At 36.6% G+C, this 19,211-nt stretch overlaps 1 protein-coding gene across 26 annotated transcripts in view; it reads right to left on the bottom strand.

Annotated features, from left to right (window-relative positions):
- MYT1L (myelin transcription factor 1 like) overlaps positions 1-19,211 on the bottom strand; it is a 730,943-nt gene that overhangs the window by 374,262 nt on the left and 337,470 nt on the right. For all 26 annotated transcript variants that reach the window (XM_056813380.1, XM_056813371.1, XM_056813377.1 and 23 more), the window contains one exon: positions 17,029-17,168. The gene's annotated coding sequence lies outside the window, so the exon portion shown is untranslated. The remainder of the gene's footprint in view (positions 1-17,028; positions 17,169-19,211) is intronic.

The following is a 19,211-nucleotide window of genomic DNA, read 5'->3' as shown; positions in this document are numbered from 1 at the left end:
AAGTCACTTTTTGACTTGTCAGTTATAATTTTTATCCTTCAAAAGATAAAAAGCCCATCAAGGGGAAATTCTATCTTGAACTTGAATTTTACTGACATAGAGGAACTGATTGCTGAAGTGGCATCATTGTGGGAAAGGACCACTCCATTTTAGAGTTCATGTTAGATGAGAGAAAATCTCAATGTAGTCTAACACACATACTAGATTTTGAAAAACAGACTTCAAAGTGTTTAGATGAAAGATATGTAGGTAGACAGTTAAGAGAACACAGAGATCCCTGGTTGAATTCAAGTTACCTGACCCAGATATGATATTCTTGGGTTATAGCAGAACTGGCAGATGTGATTGCTGAGCCAATTTTAGTTAATTATTCTTGCTAACTAACTACACTTTTGTTGTGTCTATGCTGCTAAAGAACTGAAAAATGCTATGAGTGCTCCCTCTAAATTCCAATACCTTGAACAAAGCCCTAGTTGCTCTACTTAGTTATGGCTTCATGGCAGATCTTCCAACTTCAGACCAAATAATCTTTCCATTGTGCTACATTGCCTCCCCACTAGAATGTTAAACCATAGCCACAAGGAATACCAGTATCTGTGGGTTGAAAGGAACCTCAGTGGTATTCTAGTCCAATCTCTAAAGAAATCTCCACCAGGCTCTGCTAGGACATCTCCAAGGAAGGTGAACACACCAAGAAGACCTACTTTAAGATGGTTCTAAGTAATAAAGAAGTTTTTCCTAACATCTAGCCTGAATTTTCCTCTTTGCAACTAGTTCCCTATGGTACCTAGTTCTGCCCTTTGGGGCCTTATCTTTCAAGCATCACTGACAGTGGCACAGCAATCACTTCTGCCAGTTCTGGTAACAACCCGAGCATATCATATCTGGGTCAGATAACTTGAATTCAACCAGAGATCTATGTGTTCTCTTAACTGTCTACTTACATATATATCATGGGTGTCAACTCTCTGGTAATCATTTTTGTTGTCACTCCTAGTGTAAAAGCAGACAAAATCGAAGCAAAAGTAAGGCTTGAGCAGCTTTATCTTCTCTCTGTTGCCAGTTGTCATTGCCCCATTCACCTGAAACAAAAGTATTTCCCTTCTTTATCTATTATATCTCAAAATAGCAAAACTCTTTTTTTTTTTGTTGTCTTTAACTTCCCTCAACAGTTTCCGCTCACTCTGAGCTTTAGCAGTTCTGACACTATTTTTAGAACTCTGTGAAACCCTCATATATATTCATTCTTTGTTACCTGGACTAGCTTCCATATGTTGCACAATTCTTTTTTTAAAATCCAAGTTTGTTTGGGAGTTCTTTTTGCATCCTCTTCAGACAGATCTCATTTTTTTCTCTTCTCGATGGAATGGTTTCGCTTTGTGTCTTCAGAATTTCATTCTTGAACTTCCATCGTATCTCCTGGAATGACTTGTACCTACAGTATTTTACTCCTGGGACCCTCAATTTATCTTTCATTATTTTTCATACTCTCTAAAGCAGCTTATAGTTTGAACTGTTGTCTTGATACCACATCCTAATTGTTAAAGTTTACTTTTAATATAAGGTGCTTGAATTCTTTAAAGTTTATTTTTAAATTATAGTTGTTGATATACATGGCATATCCACCCTTCTAGATTATAAACTCCAAGAGCTCCCTAGACTTGCACAAAAACAGCATTGTATTGATGCATTGACTTATACTTTTTTCCCTTGGGACAGTTTGTTCCAAATTCAACTTTTTCAGTATTTTAAACTGGGGGAGAGAAGTATTTAACCATGTTAAATTAGAATATGCTCAGAGGTTCTCAGAATATGAGACTGAAGACAACATTCACTTTTTAGTTTAAAAAAGAACATATTTTATCTCTTTTGTACAGAATGAATATTGTAGAAATAGTATTTGAATGTATTCTTCTGGAGGTTCTCCAGTGTTGGTGAGTGGAGTATTTTTCTTTAGATGATCAAGGGTAGGTCCAATTAAAGGAGAATTTTGAAAAATTTTCACCTACAGCTTTTGTCTTGGGTCCAACAATATTCTTTAGGCTATAAGTTTTATTAATGTAGGAATATAAAATTATTTAAATCTTTCCTAATGTATTAATGAGTCAAGTCTTTCTCATTCACTCTCTCAGAAGCCTATTTGGTTAAAGGTCTCTGAGTCATGGAATACTAGGGTGGCTAAAGAATTGAAATTGAAAATCATCTGAAAGGCTACAGAGAAGGGCATGTTGGGTGTGAATATATTGAAATACATTACAAACCAAGTATTAGAAAGGAGAAGTATTGTAAGGGATGTCACCAAGGAAATGAATGAAAAAGAAATGCTAATCTCTGTGGCTAGAATGAATGATGGGCAGTTCTCCTGTTCCACTGGTGTCACTGGGAACTCAAGGGAAATAAAGAAGACCCCTAACTCCCAAGAATAATGAGTAAAACTCTATAGCTAATTTTTGGGAACACAAAAGTCAGACTGTATAGGCAGACTGGAATGGGCTGTGATCTGCACCATTGGACAGCATACTCATATTAATGAGTTATATTTTAATGCCTCTTTGGTTGACATTTGTAGTGAGATGTGAGAACTGTTTCTCCAGTTCAGTAGAGTGTTTTGTTTGTAGATTTAAGTGCAGGTGCTCAAAATAATATTTTGTAACTTCAGGTATTTGCCTGGCTGAGTGTGTATAATGGCTTTAAGACCCTTCACTAAAAGTCAATGCAAATTAGGTCAGTTCCCCTGGAAACAAATTAACTGGCTACACTTGGGGATATTTTAGGACAGCTTCACTGTATATATAACTTCTGTACAGAGAATGCCTGAAAACAGCTTTAACAACAGAGCTTTAGACATTAAAACCCCAAAGCGACAAAAACTTGGTTATTTTGTCTTTTAAGCACTTCTATTATAAATCAGTCACAGCAGTCTTTTGAATTTATCCCCTTCCTACACTGCATGCAGTGCTCTAAGGTCCATGATCAAATCTTTCCTGGTTAAAATTAGTATTTAATGCCTCACCAGGATGAAAGTGTTTATTTTTGATTATGTGATGAGTTTAACTAAGATTACAATGTATAAACTCTAAAAAGATATTATCAACATTTAAAGTATTCGATAATTAAGGATATTGGGAGAATTAGGAATAGGATGCAAGAAAACTAAGGGTAAAATTATTTAAAAAAATTTTTAAGAAGTGCTTAAGAATTTATGTTTCAAGAAAGGTGAAATGATTCAGGAGAATAAGGGAGGAAGGAAGCTAAAAGTCAAGGCCAATTAAACTCATACACTGATAATAGTGACCTTATAATCTCATTTTATTTGTCCCCAAGGTTTCTGTCCATTTCTCCCTTCCCTGTCTCTCTCTTGCATTGCTTTCTTAATGCTCTTTGTGGGCCACCTCTATCCTAACTCATTTTTAATGTGAGTGTGGAATATTTCCACATGATTTTTGGACAGAAGAGCTAGCTTCTAGTATTCATAGAGAAAATAGAGAGCAGGTCCCCAGAGACCTTATCCCCTAATATTTGACAGTTCTGCCCTATACCAGGGGCAAAACCATAGCTTTGTATCATAAAAGGCTAGTATCACTAACAGGAACATTTTGTGAAGACCAATATAATGAGCTGAGTTCAGCTGTTCCAATTGAACGACTTTCCCCCCTTTAAGCCTTCCCTTTGAGATTACATCCCAGCTCTTCTGAATATGTCATTTACTTCATTAATTACATGTTGCTTCAAAAAAAGGTGAGCTCTTGTTTGTTTTAATCTTCTTTTGCATCCTCAGCACAGTACCTAGCACATGGTAAATGCCTAATATATTATGTTTGTTGACTATTGACTGAATTTTCCTCATTTTGGAAGTAAAATTTCTTTTGAAGGGTCAGAAAAATCCTGAATACAATTTACTGATATATATGTACACACACACACATATATAATATATTTTAAAAGGGATTATCTTACTAGATGATAAAGACACTGAACCCTATGCTCACCCCCACCTGGACTTATGATCTAGTACCAGTCCTTTGAGCAGAATGCAAACACCCAACACTTGTTATTACCAACAATGAATCTCTTTAAATTAGATCTAGCTCAGCATATTTGGTAAAAGAGAAGGAGCAAGCACAAGATCAGAGTGTAAGCTATTATTAGGGAAGCAATATTAATGAGCAAGTAACCAAGGAAAATATTTATCTTATTAGAAAAAACCAGCAAAGAAAATAGGACATTTCCTTTTCTTGTCACAGTCCAAAGTATTCCGAAAGGAATTCATATTGTTTCCTCCCAACCCACAATGTAGTACTGTCTTTTGTAAACTGCCAAATGTATGAGATTAAGGTATAAGCTCTCGAAGTGGAACTTGTGAATCTCCACAGCAAATAAAACAGTAACTTCACATACTAGGTGCTCAATGAATATGTATTGAATGGTTGATGAGTCAAAGTTTGATGCTAAAAACTATCTGAGCACCGGCTCTTCATCTGCACCCCATGTCAATAACAGAGCAGATTCTTCCATCCCTTGGTACACCTTCCAAGACAAGTGAAGTCTAGAAAGTGCATATTTTAGTTGACTGCTAGACCCTTAGAAAAACAAGACTGTCTCTGGAATCTTTCTGAAGTTTCTTATCCATTTCAAACAGTCCTGGGAGAAGGGATTCTAGTTTCTACAGTAGAAGTTCAAAGTTTGCGACCACATATAGCATCAACACCGCTGAGTAGGACTCCAATGAGATTAAAATGTAATTAGAGAACGTTTAATGAAACAATCAAAAATACAAATCAATAGGAATGTTAATTTGTCATTTTTTAAGTCTATATGTGGCTCACAAGATCCATTTCTAACTGAATCTGACATTATTGCTTTACAGGATTTCCAGAATATTCCTGAAGTATATCAGGAACCTTCCCTATTCCTCCATCCTTCAGAAGGAGGCATGAACTGAGTCAGGTGCATTCTTATTCTAAATTAAATTCAAGGTATCCTTTTCAGAAATCACCTGACAATGACAAGTCTTCTAGAACTTCTAAAGTACAAATTATAATTCCAAAGAGAAAGAAATATGAAAGTAATTATACACTGAGGACCCTGCCCACCTCATAACTATATGGCATTAGGGAGAGGAGCACTAGCTTGGTAGTCTACCATAATTATTACTGTGATTATTGGTAATAAGAAGACCTTGATTCATATGTTTACTTTGCTGCTTGTGAACTATTTGACTTAAAAGTCTATCATCGAGTCTTACTTTCCTTAAACATTCCAGCATAAACTGGAGATACCACTATATGCACCACTGATCTCATAGAAAGAGATGGGCTTTGAAAAATTTTAAATACTATATAAATGTGAATCATCATCACGATTATTATTCTATGACTTCTGGTGACATTGTCTTATTACTCCTTGGGGATTCCTAAAATATAATATAATTTTGCTTCTACCTTATTGTCCCCTGCCCCTCCCAAGTTAAGTATTACTTGGATTGGATAGTGTTACAGTGAATTAACTGCTGCGCCTGGAGTCAAGAAGACTCAGTTTCCCAAGTTCAGATCTGTCTTCATGTACTTATTAATTGTGTATCATTTAACCCTTCTCATCTTAGTTTCCTCAAGTGTAAAATGAGTGGGAAAGGAAATGGCAAACCACTCCAGAATCTTTGCTAAGAAAACCCCAAATGGGGCCACTAAGAGTCAAACACTACCCAAGGACCAAACAACAACAAAAACAAATGTGTTAAAATTAGCATAGATATAACACTCATTGACTACCACCATGACCAAGGCAAAACCATAGCCATTGCACTTCCCTTGCTGGTCCTCTCTCTTACCTCTTGTCCCCTACTTCCCAGAACTATTCTAAATCATTCAGGCTGCCTAAAGTTTTTTCACTGTAACATAAGACTCTGGGCAACCTGCCTCCCAGAGATTCCATGCTCTTAAATTACCCTTCCTTGCCTCTGCTGAAGCCTCTCTTTCCTACCTCTCCAGTCAAAAGCTCATTTCCTTGGTGTTCCTCTATTTCACCTGGGGAGAAAGCTGCACAATTACTTGCAACCAATCTCATGGTCCAGCTTCAATGAGCAAGGGTCAGTAATTCAAGTCTCTTGCTTTGGAAAGGTTGCTGATATCTAGCCTAGGTAATCTCAGATGGAGGAGAATTTTACTTTCCCCAATCCTTAAATGAGATTTAGGATGATCAAAGGCCAAAAGGTTCTCACCTATCTTTAAGTGAACTGTTTTTAGAGAAAAACTAATACGAACACGCCTTAACTACTGATCCTTTAGCTCATAATGAATTTATTTCCAGCATAAGTCACCTTTCAGATCCAGGCTACTCTCTCTATTTTTTTCCTCTCAAACCTTCACTATCCAGAGGAAAATTTTACAAAACTTCCCCTCCTCCTCCAAAATCAATATAATTTTCTTACAAAAGTCTTCAATACTAAGATTGAATAAAGAGTGTGATTTTTCTCCTTGGGCTCTAGTTTGTAGGAAATTGGATTTCCTACAGAGCTGGCTACCACAGCTCCCTGGGTATTCACAGCTCAGCAATCATGGAGTCTAATTGTGATGCACCAGACAAAGATTTCCCCTAAAACTAAATTTTGTTCTAAGCCTACGGGGAAGTCAGTGGCTGATACCAGCTCAAGGATGGATGGAGGAAGTGGATAAGGGGGGAAGTTTGGGAGGAAGAGAGAAGCATTGTGAGAGGAGAGCTAAGAATTTATGAACATAGAATGATTCATTGTACTAGGGAATTGGTTTCTAAAGAGTAAGAATGGCTGAAGAAGAGTGAACCCAGGCAGTTGAAAGTTAAGGGAACTGCATGGAAAAATGAAGAACAAAATAAGTAGAACCAAAAGAAGGTTGTATACAGCAACAATATTGGTTGAAAATAACTGATTATTCCCAGAGAAAGTACTGATAAATAGATGTATGCATGATATGATTTTATATATATATACATACACATGTATGTATTTGGCTTTGTCACATTGTGCCTTCTTTAGGGCTAGGTGGGGAGGGAAGGAAGGAGGCACTTTAGAATTTAATATGTAAGAAAAAAATTACATTTGAAAAAGAAAAAGAAAGGAAAAGAAACAGAGTAGTGTTAGCTAGAAGCAGTGTGGTAAAACTGAAGCATCAATTTGGAATTAAAAGAAAAAAGTCACCTAAGCCCCTTCTTGACCTCAGTTTCTTTATATTTAAAGTGGGGGCAAATCACAATTTGTACATACAGAAACTGTATGCAAATATATACATATTAACAAATGAATACCTTTTAGTCAATTAATATCTAACTTAACAGTGAATTATGAGGGAAAAACTTTGTTTTTATTATCATTAAAGCAAACAGAATAGGGTGATGAAATGGATGGGATTAACTGAATTTAAGAGGGTCTAACTAAAAAGGTCATGAATGTATTCTGATTTTTCTGGGTTTAGGAAGAGTTATGTAAGCCTTTATGTTGGAAGCATATGCTAGCTCTCCATTTCCCCAAAGTCACACTGCTTTTGCACTTCTTTGGAATTCTCTATCATGCTCTCCTGCTATGCATCTTCTCCCCCAACACTTTTACCTACCTTCCTTTTGGGTATTGTCTTCCCCCATTAGATTAAATTCATTGAGGACAGGAATTGTCTTTGTTTTTATTTGTATTTATATCCTTTAGTATAGTGCCTGTCACATAGGGCCCACTTAAAGAAATGCTTATTGATTAATTCATTATGGAACTCAGCAGGAACCCTATTTTTAAATGTATTTTTAAAAATGCATTTTTACTCTCGTTCTGTTTATATCTGTTCCTTATGTAAATATCGAGCTATGGATTAGATCATGTTACTATACATATTACAGCTACAAGCTAGATGTTGAAGTTAGTTTTTGTTTTGAATCTTCAGGACCTCTAATTTCATCGATATAGGGAACTCTGCATGAGGAAACTGCCTCTATAAGAAAGTTCATTAACTTATTTGTTACCATCCAACTCTTATATTTACAAACGAGAAGAAAAGCCAGGGGCACAAGGATTCCAGTTCTGACACTACTTCTTAGTCATGATCTTGGGCTAGTTACCCAAGCCCCTTCTTTGCCTCAGTTTCTTTATCTTTAAAGTGGGGAAAATAATATTTTATATACACAGAGAGCAAGGCCAGCTCTGGGTCCCAACACTGCTTTTTCAGTAGTTAGCTTAGACTAGTGATGGTGAACCTTTTAGAGACTGGGTGCCCAAACTGCAACCCTCACACTGCATGGGAGTCACCCCACCTTACTCCAGACAGGGGAGGGAGGAAGTGCCCCCATTGGACTGCTGGGAAGAGGGGTGGGTGAAGTAAATGCTCTCAGGTGTAGGTAGAGAGGGGAAGAGGAACAGCCCCTCTAGGGAAGCAAGCCACAGGTTTGCCAACATGGGCTTAGATGGTGGACTATTACTCCTTTCCTCTGTCACCAGCATTCTAAGGGAGTGCAGGTGTTATCTAGAGGGGGTAATGAAGTCCCTTGTAATAAAGAGGCAAATTTAGGTGGGGTTGAGAAGGGAAAACACCTACTGGGGGCTGACTCAGTTAGCGAATATTCATTCTATTCTTTCCTATAGATAGTGGTCAATGAATGAAGTTATGCTGACCAGGCATCATACTGCAGGGTCAGAACTCTGATGGCCTCATCCCACTCTCCTGTTCACCAGTCTCTCATGTAGATTTTGCTCTTTATAAGATTAGAGACTTCTCCATCCACTCTTCAAACCTGTATATCCTTTGCACTCACTGGTTTTTGCTTATTTCTAACAACTTCTCTTCAGAAAGCAAACTGAATTCATTGTATTTGGAACAAGGTCTTTTGGTTGAGGCAGTGCTAGCTGTTCATTAAGAGCTGTCAAACACCTGGCCTTTGGGCAGTGAGCATGTGCACTGCAGCGCTCCTGGGGGTGCTCAGAACCAGATTAAAATGTAATTGGAAAATGTTTTTTTTTAAAATATAATGTAAATATATAAACAAATCCACATTTGTTTATAAATTTATTTTATATTTATTTAAATTATAAATTTGTATAAATGAATATACAAATTATAAATACATATATATATTTAATTTACTATGCATTGACGGGGATTATGATGTACAATTTAATGGCCTTCCTTTCTATTTGGGTATGATAGCCCTGGGTAGGGGATAGAGTGTTGGTACTTGAAGTCAGGAACTATGACTCTCTTCATGACCCCATTTGGAGTTTTCTTGGCAAACCTACTGGAGTAGGTGGACATTTCCTTTTCTAGCTCATTATACAGAGGAGGGATGGGAGTCAAGGTGTTAAGTGATTTGCCCAGGGTCATACATCTAGTAAGAGTCTGATGCTGTATCTAGCCTCAGGACTACCTGATTCTAAGCCAACACTATCCACTGTGCCACCTAATTGCCCAGGAAGATAAGGAAGGCCTGTATGAAATCTCTGACTCACATACTAGGCCCTAGTGACTAGGGTGTGACCCTGGCCAAGCTATTTTTCCTCTCAGACTCAGTTTCCATGTCTGTAAAATAATAACAATAATATCTTCCTTACAGATTTTTTTTATCTCATTTGCTCTGCAAACCGTTTAATATTATACAAATGTTAGCCATTCTAATATGAAAATGTTTTGCATGATGTTACATGTATAATGGGTATCATGTTGCTTAGGTTCTTAATGGATAGGAGAGTACTGAAAGGAGAGAATTAGGAACAAAAAATAAAAAAAGAATAAAAAAGTAAAAAGTAAATGTTAGCCATTATTATTACTGTCCTCTTTCTTCATGTCTTTGAATAATCTGTTTGCTCTATCTGAGATAGCCTCCTTCCCTTCTGTCTACCTAGATCATGTTCACCGGCCTTTTCCATGAAGTCTTTCTCTAGTGATCTATGTATGCCGTGCCCCGTCTCTCCCACAAATGACCTCTTCTTTGAGTCGCTACATGTTCTAAGTGGACCATTCCTTTTTCTGCTCCATCACTCACTGTCTCTAATTGTTACTTAACCATTTCCTGTGTGTAACTCTAGCCTCCTTAACTAGAGGCCCAAGGCGATGGTGTACAATTTATAACTCTGATGTATCCTTCTAATTTAACCAAAAGAATAAAAAAGCCCATTATTAACAAGCACTGTATGTACTAGGTGCTGGAGGCATGTGTTGGGGAGGGCTGTTGTTAGGAGCTGGAATCACTAAGAGAGGGGAAGGAGAAATTGCTGTGTGCTAGCAGGCCGTGAGCGTGTATATGTGTGAGGGGAAAGAGGGAGAGCAGAGGAAGCAGGTGCTTGCGATTCTCCAGGCCGATTCAAAAGCATCTGGCTGGAGGCTCACTCTTGGGGCTTAGTCTAGGCAGTGGTGAGAGACTAGCCTGGGAGAGATGATGGTGGGAGGGCTGTGAGGGCTGGGAGAGTTCAACAACAGTGTCATGGCGGGGGTAGAATTCAGGGGAAAACGAGCGAATTTCCTTCTTAGTCAATGTCAGGCCAAGTTCAGACAGCAAAGCCCTGGCTGTGCTTTGAGCCAGGATCTGAGAGAAGTTGCTTTTAGGATGACCAGAGCCCGAGTGCCCCTTCTATGGAGTCATCCCTTAGTCAGGCGGCTGTGAGCTGTGACAAAAGCTCAAAGATCAGCTCCTCCTGCGGCTTCCTCTATAGCCTGCAAACCCTTCCTTCCCCTAGTCTTTGGGGCAGGGAGGTGGCGGGGGAGATGGCCTAGTGCCTCACAGGACCTGCTAGAACACAAGGTTTACGGGCTCTTCCATGACTGGCACTAAGATGAATGAGGCCCAGGTGAGAGATGGCCAACAAGATTTTTAAAAGAACTAATGAGACCAGTGGAATCGGTGAGGAAGGGATCAGGCAGCCCTGCTGAAGGAAGGAGCTTCTCTGCTGGCTGGGAGAGAAATCAGGGAGGTTTAACAAGAGAAAGCTACAGAATCATTGAATAAAGAGTTATTAAATACCTGTTATGTGGTAGGCACTTTGTAAGGAATATGTATTCAATGGGGAAAATAGCATCGACTCTCAAGTATATCCTTTTGGAAGATGTTTGTGTATGTATATGCATATATGTCTTTGTATATACCTATATCTATATGTGTGTGTGTGTGTGTGTCTGTATGAACCTATTCTCAACTAATACTCCCTTTCCCTAGGACCTTGTATTTATTCTACCATATACATATGTGTATATGCATGCATTTTATCTATATGTATGCATACATGTATATCTACATATATTTGTATGTATACATGCATGTATAGACAGAATAAATACAAGATCACAGAGAAAGAGGGAACCAGCAGTTTAGGGCTACATGCTTTGAATGACAAGACCTTAAAGAAGAGCAAGAGCCTAAATTTTCTCATCTCTAATTTTATGATGCTATATAATCTATACTACACTATCATCATCATCATCATTTCAATCATCATTGTTTAGCAAAATAATAATCAATATGGCAAGGAGCTTTTTCACTCTTTACCAAGCCAATCCTCAGCAGAGAGGTGCCATCCTTGGTCCTCATGTTGAAGCCTTTACTGCTTTGGAAAAACCTTCCAGAATTTGTAATGTGCTACTTGTATGGCCTTTGAGAACAAAGTCCATATTAGGAGAAGGAATCAAAGAAGAACTTTTGTAAAAGGACTAGTTAGCATGAGATACCTAAATACCTTTCATATGTTTATAACCCCCAATGCTTTAAAAATGAAAAACTTCAAGCCCAAGAAAGGGCTTATACAAAATATATGATAACTATTGACTAATGCTGGATTAAGAGAATCAGGAAAGACTTACTACATCGCGTAGAAGGTTATATTTCAACTAATTCTTAAAGGGAGCAAAGGACTCCAGGAGGCAGAGGTAAAGAGGCTCAAGGCATGACCAGTACAAAGAGATGAACGACAAGAGATTCCTGTTGGCCTTCTGCCAAAGGGGAACTCAGACTAATTATTATTGCAAATGGATTATTTCTAAAGAAGACTTAGTCTGGTCTGTGATATCTAGTCCAAAACCCTTTTACAGATGAGGAAAATTAAGCCTAGACAAATGAACTGACATAGCCAAGATTTATTAAGTGCCTACTATGTGCTAAGCACTTTGTTATATGCTAGGTATGTGAGTATTAATAATAAATAATAAGATAATAAATTTATAAATAAATAAAGAATAAAAGAATCCCTACTTGCATTTGGAGCTTATATTCTAATGAAGACCTCAAGTGTGCATATGGAATGTATATGTGTATTTAATATATCACATATATTTATATATGTTTGAATTGTTAAAAATAGCCAGAATTTATAAACATCTCCTTTGTGCCAGGCAGTGTACTAAGCAATTTACAAATATCCTCCAATTTGATCCTCATGACAACCTTGGGATGTGCATGCTATTGTTATTCTTACTTTACAGTTGAGGAAATTAAGATAAACAAGTTAAGTAATTCAGGGTTACACAGCTAAGAATGAACTTAGGTCTCTCTAACTCTGGGTCCAGTACCCTATCCACTGGGCCACCTAGCTATGTTTATATCTGTCTGTCTGTCTGCCTGTCAGTCAGTCTATATATCTATATCTATATCTATCTATCTATCTATCTATCTATCTATCTATCTATCTATCTACCTATTGTGAATACTGGATTTGGCTCTCCCTGATTGTAACAATGAAGGTACTTAGCTCTTCCTTGATTGTAAAGATTAAATTGTAATCCCCTGTCTGTTTTTAGATTTAGTCCCCTTAAGTGTAAGAATGGTACTTAAAAGTTAAGTATGGAGATCTACCCATTTTGATTTAATCAAAAAAGGTATGAACACCCATCTCACACACTGAGTGGGAGGTCTTTGACCCATGTGTGAAAGAGTGGGCAACAAATTAGAATCCATTGATTGCCTTCTGGGCAGTCCTAGAGCAGAGCATTGGCTGTGATTGGTAGATGTAAAGATTAAGGGAAGTGACACAAGAAGAAAGGTATTTAAAAGATAGTGACAAGGGCCTGAAGGCACTTACTTCTTCTAGAAGTTCAACTTAGACTTCGACTTCTGCTGGAGTTGTACTGGCAGTTCTACTGGAGTGGAGAATAATTCTTCATTCAGAAGAGTGCTGACTGGACATGTTTTCCTGGTGACCCTGTTCCTTTGAACTGACACATGGTGAGTGTAAAGGCTGACTCCTTTTCCTTTGGCCTTTCTGGAGGCACCAGCCTCTGGAGAGGCCCATCATCTTGAGACTCTTTTCCCATTGCTGGGGCCTCTGAACTCCTGCCTGGCTCAGAGGAGGCCAGAGCAACTCTCTCTCTCTCTTTTTCTTCTCTTTCTCTCTTCCTTAATATCTTCCCTCTTTATTGTAAAATAAACAATCATAAATTCCATTCTGACTTTAGTAATTCATTTGGGATTTAGTAATTAAATCCCTGGTGACCAACTAAAATATTATTCAGTCTAACAATAAATTTAACACTATCTATCTATCTATCTATCTATCTATCTATCTATCTATCTATCTATCTATCTATCTATATGCCTCTCTCTGTCTCTCTGTCTCTCTGTCAATGCCTGGAACCTCTGGCTTCCTACCCTATTGACTAGCAGTCCCTGACCACCACCCACTCCCCCCATTTGAGTCAGACCCTGGGAGCCTCTGCTCTGACCATCAGTTTTTAATTGCCCCCAAGAAGATTCCTGTATATCTCGGCCATTTTAGATGCTCCTATTCCTGGTGAGAGATAATCATTAGAACACTTCTACAATATTCCTTCTTAAACTCTGACTGTTCTATGAATCCTGGATCCACTCCCTCCTTCTGTTTCCCACAACTAAGCCCTATAAGAATCCCCTTTCTCCTCTTCTTCCCTAAACATTTCTGTCTAAGACAGTGTTTTGCTCTAAATTGAAATTCCTCAACTTTGAATAAACACCTCATTATAGTTAATTGATTTGAGTTTCTGCATCTGTTGACAATATATATACAAACATATATAGATATACATAAATAATATACCATATATACATATAGTATAAATGTAAATTATATATATGTATATATTTGTTTGTTTGTTTGAGAGGGAGGGAATTACCAGACAACCATTTGGGAATTCAGGAAAAGGTTCATATATGGGGCTTGAGTATTAAAGGAAATAGTAAAGAAGTATTAAGGGAAGAGAAGTCCTGAGAATTAAAGGGAGACAAGGAGACAGCACTAAGGAAGGAGTGCACTCCAAGCAAGTGGGATGGCCAGTGGAGAGCCAGAGAGATGAACTGTCATGTGTGAGGAACAAAGAGAAGGCCTGCTTGCTTGGATTAACAAGTGTAGGAAGAGAAGTAATATCCACTGAGACAGAAAAGATAATTTGAGTCTAGGTTCCATAAGTATTAGTGCTTAGTACAATGCCTGGCACATTGCAGGCCCTATAAAAATGCTAGCTATGATCATCATCAGCATTGTAATCATCATCATTTAAAAATAATTATCATGATAGGGATCCTCTTCACTCTTTACCAGGCTAATACTCAGAAGAAACATATCGTCATTGGTGCCCTTGTTGAAGTCTTTACTGCTAAGGAAAAGGCTTCCAGAATTTGTAATGTGCTGGTATGGCCTTTGAGAACACAGTCCATATCAGGAAAAGGAATCAAAATTGTAAAAGGATGGGCCAGCATGGATTAGTTTTGCTAATCACTACCATGCTTTTTTGCTTAGAAGAGCAGAAAGTTCTGAGAAAATGGAATAGTGCATGAAGAAATTTTGATGGGGTTCAAGAAAGAAAATAATGATTAGAGTATGGATATTTTAGGCCTTGAGAATTAGGTTCTAAAGACCTTTGGGCACACCGGATGGGGGGATATTGGGTGACAATAGAAGATAAAATAAAAGGTGGAATGCTGAAGACTAGCCTTGTATTTTTATAATTTTCCCCAGGCCTGTCCTTGGTTTAAACTTGTGATTGAAAGAAAATATTACTGCCTAGGTTTGAAAAGTTGCTACATGTTAGGATATACAACAGACATATCACTAAGAAAATGGATTAATTTCATATTAAAATATATGTAAATTCCATATAATATACTCCTGCAGTGATGGGTTCCAGGAGTATTCTCTGAAAAGATGATACTCTTTTCTTTGAAGATTTGCTAATTTTATAATAGACAAAGGACTAAGCCCTTTCCAAGACTTTTGCTTCAGGACCAAGAGCTCATCATTAGCTCCTGATCTTAAGAGATCATTTTGCCTTACACATAATAGTGAATTAGCATAGATAGACTTAGAGCTCAAAGGTGCCAAGAACTAGTCTGAATTATAGGGAAGGAAGAAGGTCAAGCTCACATATCTAATTAGTGTTAAAGCTCCAAATATCATGAATTTCCTGAATGGTTAGACTAGGGCTCTTTCAACTACACAGCAGTAACAACTTATTAGACATTTTAAAAATAATCTTTTGAAGGAAGTGCAACAAGACATCAGAGATACCAGACAGAAGGCTTCTCATGTTTACCCACTGGTCTTATCTGTGATCACCACCCAGAGGAATTCTCTTTATACAATGACTTGGGCACTATATCTAAATCATCACACTAAGCCTGCTGGCTAAGATGCAAGATCTGATTTCCTATGGCTTGGGAGATTAAATGATTTACCCCACTGTCATACAGCTGGTAAATTTCTGACCTGAGATTTAAATTCTAGGTCCTTTAGACTTTTAAGTTGTCTTTTTAAGGCACAGTGTTGCCTTAAAGTGCTATGAAATTGTGAGTTATTATTAATTTCTAACAACGAAATATGAATTGAATATTTTTCATTAGGGTAGACCTTCACAGAATTTTGTTGCTCATCTTCATTTATAAATTCCTTATTTCTCAATGGCAAAGGATTTTGAAGTAGTGGATAATGAAAAAACGTTTACACAGACTGAAAATTATTATTTAAGAAGATGAAAACGAGCTCGAATTGGATAAAGAAAATCCTCTACTGAAATATCAACAAATTAATAACTATATACCTATATCTAAAGAAAATGTAACCTATGATATTGAGATGAAAGTGGTTCTAAACATCCATAACTTTAAATATGGTTTATTGTTCACCTGAATTATAGCTTATGAATGCTGCTATTTAGCAACAGAAAGTGTCCCCAGTCTTAAGGCAGTTTTAACTATATTTGGAAACTTCAAAGCTATGGTCTAGTTAATTTTCCACATAATAGACATGCAAATAAAGGGAAAAGATAGTGACAAAAGAAGAAAAAGCTTTTTAGGTGATAATATTTTTCTGTATAACTCTCAGAGAGAAAAGACTTGGTGGGGATATAGATTATAACAACCTTGAAATATTTGGAAAGTTGTGGACAGATCTTTTATTTTGTATTGCTGTTGTTGCTAAAGATTCAACTTAACACAAGAAAGTTCCAAGTAATGGAAATTCCTGACAATAGAATGGGCTATCTGTAGAGAGAATATATTCTCCATCACTGGAAATATTCAAACACAAACTAGAAATCTTAGGGACATGGTAGGAGGAATTTTGACATGAGTTATGATGATCTTTCTTCCAACTCTAAGATTCTATGAAATAAATAATTTGATTTGAATTATTCAATTATTATTATAAACATACTAAAATAAACATATGTTAGAGAGGATAGGTATTTAATATATTCATCATATTTCAATCCATGGATAAAAACATTATTTAAAAACTGAGATCCCAGGCTATTATTTTGTCTTAATCTGTGATTTAATTAGTGTTGAGGAACTCCAGGTGAGAAAAATCCCTCTGTCAACGCAGATTAGCAACTGTTCTGTTTCCTATAATCTTAGAGGCCTGTAGCCAAAAAATATAAATGACTTGTCCAGTGACATAGCCATTTTATACTCTTAACAAGTACAGCTCAAAATATTTAAAGGTAGTTACTTTTGGCTATTATGTAGCCCTTATTTATATTAAACTTGGTATTGTAGAATAAGATTCTGTTGACAGAATATGTACAACTTTATAAATTTATGTCACTAATTCAAATATTGCATAATTACCTTTATGTGGCTTCTTGGACTTCCATATGTTTACACCAACAACTGGAACCTTCTTTGAATTCTGATGATGATTTGTCAGGGATTGAAACTTGATTGAATGAGATAACTACATCTTTCTCTTCTCACCAGAGGCGGTCACTCTATAAAAGAAAAGACAGAAGAGTAATAAGGTTGGTGAGTGCTTTATGTTTTCTATGAAACAACTGAAGAATTTTGAAGGTACATAGGGATATATGGCATCAGAACTCTCAAGGAAATTCACTGGAGGACTGGAAGGAAGTAGGCTAATGCATAAGCTAATCAGAAGAAACTATGGAAACGAAATGAGAAGTTAATAGGAATCATGTCTCACTTTTTTTTTTTTTACTAATTCTATATTTTTATGAATCTTTGTTTTCTTCTGTGTTGGTTCTCCCTTTTTCTGATGCATATCACTATCCCCTCATTCCCAACTGGTTTTGGTAAAGGAATGCCTCTTGAAAATTCCTTTAAAATCTTCCACTACATATTATAATGAGAAATGCACATAAGCTATATGATCCTTTATAAGGAAAAGGACCTTTATTCTTGGATTAAATGCAAAAAAAATCAAGAACAATGAAGTATTTAACAATGAATCACATATATAATAAGAAGAAATGTATGTGTATATATTTTTTTGCTCAGTTCAAATCTATTGAGAAGTAATCAAAATGATTAATCTAAATAGCATATTACAATGATTTTTAAAAGAGCACTTGATAAAAAAATCTGACCTATTATTCTAATATTTATGATATTTTTGATTTTATGTTTTTACATGATATATTATTCTATGATAACGGATCTCCACTGAAGTTTCTTCTGATGCCTTATCTGAGTACAGAAGTGACAAGGGATTCTCAAATACCATGCCAGTGGAGCACCAGCTGGGAAGGTGTCATCTATTGTAGAACCCATCTCCTCCAACTGCCACAGCTACTGAAGACCCAGACAAGTATTGTCCCTATCAAAATCCTTGTATTCGCAGATGAATCAGTCTCATGACACAGTTTCCTTGCTTAACTTCTAATATTATTAACATGTTATACAACCACTCAAAAGTTTTCCCTGTTTTTTTTTTGATTACTGAAATTAAAATAAAATAAAATAAAAATTTAAATTAAATTAAAATAAAATTAGCTAAATGTCAGAGTTGATAGAGCACTTAGCTTGGAATTACAACTACCTAAATCTGAATCCTACTTTAGGTAGTTTGATTTTTATAAAAATCACAGTGAAAAAGATATATTAAGAACAGTTTTGCTTGCTGCTTTATCCTAAGGCCCATTAGTCCTTCCCATTTGATTTGTAGCTGGAACTCCCCTGGGTAGTATCACCCTATTAGAATAGGAATTCCTCAAGGGCAAGGTCTATTTTTGCTTTTCTATTTGCATTTCCAATGCTTAGAAGAATATTTTGAATATAGAATCATTTTAATGACTGTATATTCTCTCATGTAGAAGACCAGTGTTAGCTAACTTCACTGAGAATCTGCCCAGAAAGTTGGCCACTAGGTGATAATATATTTGTCCAGAATAATTAATTAAATTGTCATCTGCCAGTGTAAAGTTTTTATCATGATTGGTTGGGAGTGTTCAGGGCCATATGGGTAGTAAATATCTGAGTCATGACTCAAATTCAGGCCATGAATCCAAGTCCAGTGCTCTCCCCATTGTGTCATCTACCTGCCCTGGTTAAATGAATCTTAGAGATAAAATAGTATCAGACAAAACTGATCTGTGTTATTTTATACTATTTCAGTAGCACTGGAAGTTAAGTAAACACTATAAAGATTCTTGATTTGGTATCTTGCCAAGATTTTTGAAGAAAAAATCCTGTCCAGTGTTAACTGAATAATTTATATTCACCATCTCACTTCTTAAGAAATCTGCTACTATTACTTAAGGATTTTTTTTGCTCTCTGCAGATTCATTATATGGTTCATCATCAGGAAGGGAAAAGCATGTTTTTTGTTTTTGTATTTATTTTTTTGGTTACTTATAGATCATGGAATTTAGAGATGGAGAAATGAGCATTGCTACCCCGTGCTAATGTAGACTGTATTCCCTTGGAAGCAGATGGACATATGATATTAATTTTCTGTTTAAACCAATATGCATCTGAAACCAGACATTTGTTCAGAAAATTTAAGGCATGTATTA

Source organism: Monodelphis domestica, chromosome 1 (genome assembly GCF_027887165.1).
Source record: "Monodelphis domestica isolate mMonDom1 chromosome 1, mMonDom1.pri, whole genome shotgun sequence".
Lineage (NCBI taxonomy): Eukaryota > Metazoa > Chordata > Mammalia > Didelphimorphia > Didelphidae > Monodelphis > Monodelphis domestica.
Note: the sequence above shows the minus strand (reverse complement) of the source record. Positions and strands in the feature narration are given on the sequence as shown.